We start from the raw sequence: 5,260 nt of genomic DNA on the forward strand, positions 1-5,260 counted from the left end.
TGTTCTTAGGTGGTTTTGAGACCAGAGCCGATTTAGTTATTGCTCAGCATGGTTGATTTTGATATTATCTTGGGCATGAACTGGTTGTCGCCCCATTATGCTATTTTTGATTGTCACGCCAAAATCGTGACACTGGCCATGCCAGGTATACCGCGTGTTGAGTGGAGGGGTGCTTTAGGTCACACTCCCAGTAGAGTTATTTCTTTCCTTAAGGCTCAGTGTATGGTTGAGAAAGGTTGTGATGCGTATTTAGAATATGTGAGAGATGTCAGTATGGATACTCCTTCTGTTGATTCAGTCCCAGTAGTACGGGATTTCCCTGATGTGTTTCCAGCTGATCTTTCGGGCATGCCGCCCGATAGAGACATTGATTTTGGCATTGATCTGTTGCCGGGCACTCAGCCCATTTCTATCCCTCCGTACCGTATGGCTCCTCCTGAGTTGAAGGAGTTGAAGGAGCAGTTGCAGGAATTACTTGATAAGGGTTTCATTCGGCCCATTGTATCACCTTGGGGTGCTCCTGTCTTATTTGTGAAGAAGAAGGATGGTTCTATGCGTATGTGTATTGATTATCGCAAGTTGAACAAGGTGACAGTGAAGAACCATTATCCTTTACCTCGTATTGATGACCTGTTTGATCAGCTACAGGGTGCTTGTGTGTTTTCTAAGATTGACTTGCGTTCAGGCTATCATCAGTTAAAGATTCGGGAGCCAGACATCCCGAAGACTGCCTTCAGGACTCGGTATGGTCATTACAAGTTCCTTGTTATGTCATTTGGGCTGACCAATGCCCCAACAGCCTTCATGCATCTGATGCACAGTGTTTTCCGGCCATATCTTGATTCATTCGTGATTGTTTTTATTGATGACATCCTGGTATACTCTCGGGGTCGGGAGGATCATGAACAACACCTGAGGACAGTGCTCCAGACCTTGAGAGAAAAGAAACTATATGCCAAGTTCTCGAAATGTGAGTTTTGGTTGGATTCCGTGGCGTTCTTGGGTCACGTGGTCTCGAGAGAGGGTATTCAGGTGGATTCGAAGAAAGTAGGGGCCGTGCAGAGTTGGCCCAGACCATCCTCAGCTACAGAGATCTGCAGTTTTCTTGGCTTGGCAGGTTATTACAGTCGATTTGTTCAGGGGTTTTCATCTATTGCAGCACCTATGACTATACTGACCCAGAAGGGTGCTCCATTCCAGTGGACGGAAGAGTGCGAGGAGAGCTTTCAGAAGCTCAAGACAGCTTTGACTACAGCCCCAGTTTTGATATTGCCTACCGGTTCGCGGTCTTATACTGTCTATTGTGATGCCTCGAGAGTTGGCCTTGGAGCGGTATTGATGCAGGACAGTAGGGTGATTGCCTACGCGTCCAGACAGTTGAAGATACATGAGAAGAATTATCCTGTCCATGATCTTGAGTTAGCTGCCATTATTCATGCCTTGAAGATCTGGCGTCATTACTTGTACGGCGTGCCTTGTGAGATATATACTGATCACCGGAGTTTGCAGCATCTGTTCAAGCAGAAGGACCTTAATTTGTGTCAGAGGAGATGGCTAGAGCTGCTGAAGTATTATGACATCACTATCTTGTATCACTCGGGCAAGGCCAATGTGGTGGTCGATGCTTTGAGCCGCAGGGCAGAGAGTTTGGGGAGTTTGGCTTATTTACCAGTAGCAGAGAGGCCTATGGCGATGGATGTTCAGGCCTTAGCCAGCCAGTTTGTGAGATTGGATCTTTCGGAGCCTAGTCGGGTTCTAGCTTGTGTGGTCTCTCGGTCTTCCTTGTTTGATCGTATCCGGGAGCGTCAGTTTGATGACACTCATTTGCTTGTCCTCAAGGACAAAGTGATGCATGGCGATGCTCGAGATGTGACTTTAGGTGATGACGGAGTATTGAGGATGCAGGGTCGAGTTTGTGTACCCAATGTCGATGGGCTTCGGGAGTTGATTCTAGAGGAGGCCCACAGTTCGCGGTATTCCATTCACCCAGGTGCCGCGAAGATGTATCAGGACTTGAGGCAGCACTACTGGTGGAGGCGGATGAAGAAGGATATAGCTGGGTTTGTAGCTCGGTGCCTTAATTGTCAGCAGGTGAAGTATGAGCACCAGAGACCGGGTGGATTGCTTCAGCAGATAGAGATTCTGGAGTGGAAGTGGGAGCGGATCACCATGGACTTCGTATCTGGCTCCCACGGACTTTGAGGAAGTTCGATGCCATTTGGGTTATTGTGGATCGGCTGACCAAGTCCGCGCATTTTATCCCTGTATGTACTACCTATTCTTCGGAGCGGTTGGCGGAGATTTATATCCGGGAGATTGTCCGTCTTCATGGTATTCCAGTTTCCATCATTTCAGACAGAGGTACTCAGTTCACATCGCGATTCTGGAGAGCCGTACAGCAAGAGTTAGGTACTCGGGTAGAGTTGAGCACAGCATTTCACCCTCAGACGGACGGACAGTCCGAGCGCACTATTCAGATTCTTGAAGATATGCTCCGTGCGTGTGTGATTGAGTTTGGAGGTTCTTGGGATCAGTTCTTGCCATTGGCAGAGTTTGCCTACAACAACAACTATCAGTCTAGCATTCAGATGGCACTGTACGAGGCTTTATATGGTAGGCGATGTAGATCTCCGGTGGGTTGGTTCGAGCCGGGTGAGGCTAGATTATTGGGCACAGACTTGGTACAGGATGCCTTGGAGAAGGCTAAAGTGATTCAGGATAGACTCCGTACAGCCCAGTACAGACAGAAGAGCTACGCGGACCGGAAGATTCGTGATGTTTCCTACATGGTTGGAGAGCGGGTTCTGCTTCGGGTTTCACCTATGAAGGGCGTTATGAGATTTGGGAAGAAAGGGAAGCTAAGTCCGAGGTTTATTGGCCCTTTTGAGATTTTGAGACGTGTTGGGGAGGTTGCTTACGAGCTTGCCTTACCTCCCAGCTTTGTAGGGGTTCATCCGGTATTTCATGTCTCGATGCTCCGGAGGTATCACGGTGATCCGTCGCACGTGTTGGATTTTAGTTCAGTCCAGCTGGACAAGGATCTATCTTATGTTGAGGAGCCAGTGACAATATTGGACAGGCAGGTTAGGAAGCTGAGGTCAAAGAACATTGCATCGGTGAAGGTTCAGTGGCGGGGTCAGCCGGTCGAGGAGGCGACCTGGGAGACCGAGCAGGATATGCGCAGCCAGTACCCTCATCTTTTCACTACTTCAGGTATGTCTTTGTGCTCGTTCAAGGACGAATGAATGTTTAAGTGTGGGAGGATGTAACGACCCGACCGTTTTTAGAATTTACGCCCGATCCCCTATTTAATGCTTTTCCCCGTGTTTATTTTTGCTATTTTGAATTGCCAGGATGGTTGGTTTTGAATTTTGGAGAGTTTCGGGACACTTAGTCCCTAAATGAGAGCTTAAGTGTTGGAAAGTTGACCGTAGTCAGAACAGTGTGAAGACGGCCTCAGAATGGAAATCTGATGGTTCCGTTAGCTCCGTTGGGTGATTTCGGGCTTAGGGGCGTGGTCGAATTGTGTTTTGGAGGCCCGTAGCTAATTTAGGCTTGAAATGCCGAAAGATAGATTTTTGAAGTTTCCGGTTCGATAGTGAGATTTTGATCCGAGGGTCGGAATGGAATTCCGGAAGTTGGAGTAGCTCCATAGTGTTGAATGTGACGTGTGTGCAAAATTTCAGGTCATTCGGATGACGTTTGATAGACTTTTTGATCGAAAGCGTATTTTGGGAAAATTTGGAGTTCTTAGGCTTGAATCCATGGTTAATTTGAGTTTTCGATGTTGTTTTAGGTGTTTTAAGGATTGGTAAGGTCTTTGGTCCCTAAACTCGTTATTGGAATGATTTTTATCAATTTAAGCATGAAAAATTCAGGAAAATCAGTGGTAATTGTGGGATTTAGGGCTTGGGATTAAGAGACTTTGAAATGAGAATTTGAGGGGTCGTTTGGGCTGCGATTTCAGTGTTCTTGGTATGTATGAACTCGTGAGAGTGTGAAAATTCGGGAAATATAAATTTCACTCGATTCCGAGACGTGGGCCCCAGGGGCATTTTTGTTATTTTACCTAATTTCGCGTATTAACTTAGAATTTAATTGTAGAATCAGTTATTTGAAGTGTTATTTACATTATGAAATTAATTGAATAGATTTGGGCCCTTTGGAGTCGGATACTCGTGGCAAGAACGTGGTTTCGGGTTGACATTTGAGCCGGTTTGAGGTAAGTGGCTTGTCTAACCTTGTGTGGGGGACCTTTTCCCTTAGGATTGATATTGTGATAATTGAAATGCCTTGTACGAGAGGTGACGAGCGCGTACTTGTGCTAATTGTTTGAAATCCGGTTTTTATTTCATTAAAAATAGCCTTGAATTGTGTTCTTCTTTTCTTGCTTACACTACTTCGAAATTTAGCATGTTGTTAGTCTAGAGAAGCATGTCTACTTGATTAAATTGTTCTAATTGACTTACTGCCTTAATTGTATTACGTGAAGCATGCTAGGTTAGAATTATCTGTCTGACTTTGGTATGAAATTAATTGAATTGAGTTCTTGTTGCTGCTGCGTATTTACTTTGGGACAACGGGACGGTATCCCGGGAGCTCCTCTGTATGTTTACTTTGGGACTACGGAATTGCATTTCGGGAGATCCCCCTGCACTTTTACATTGGAACTACGGGATTGCACCCGGTAGATTCCCCAGTACTGAGTATTTATATTTGGGACTACGGATGTGGTATTCCGGTAGATCCCCGCGCATTTATGAGTTGGACTACGGGACTCCACCCGGGAGATCCACTGGATATGGCATTTATATTTGGGGACTACAGGACGGTATCCTGGGAGATCCCCGGTTGTTATCTCGGAGCTGAGTTGTACTCTCTTTCTGTGTTTTACTTGCCTTTGTAATAGTTGTTGTTGTCCTTCATGTCCTGTGTTACTTATTTACACTGTTTATTTCACACTGTTAAACCTTATATCTTATTTAACCTCAGTAGGGCCCTGACCTTCCTCGTCACTACCCAACCGAGGTTAGGTTTGGCACTTACTGAGTACCGTTGTGGTGTACTCATGCCCTTCCTGCGCATATTTTTCATGTGCAGATCCAGGTACTTCGACTCAGTCCTACCACCCCTGAGGCGAGGCGACTGGTATAGCGACTTTCGACGGTATATCTGCCGCGTCCGCAGACGGAGGAGTCTCTTTCTATTCTTGCTGTTTAGTATTAGCCCCTTCTGTCATTTTCGAGTTCTTGTTAGATAT

This window comes from Nicotiana attenuata, unplaced genomic scaffold (assembly GCF_001879085.1).
Source record: "Nicotiana attenuata strain UT unplaced genomic scaffold, NIATTr2, whole genome shotgun sequence".
In the NCBI taxonomy this organism is placed as follows: domain Eukaryota; kingdom Viridiplantae; phylum Streptophyta; class Magnoliopsida; order Solanales; family Solanaceae; genus Nicotiana; species Nicotiana attenuata.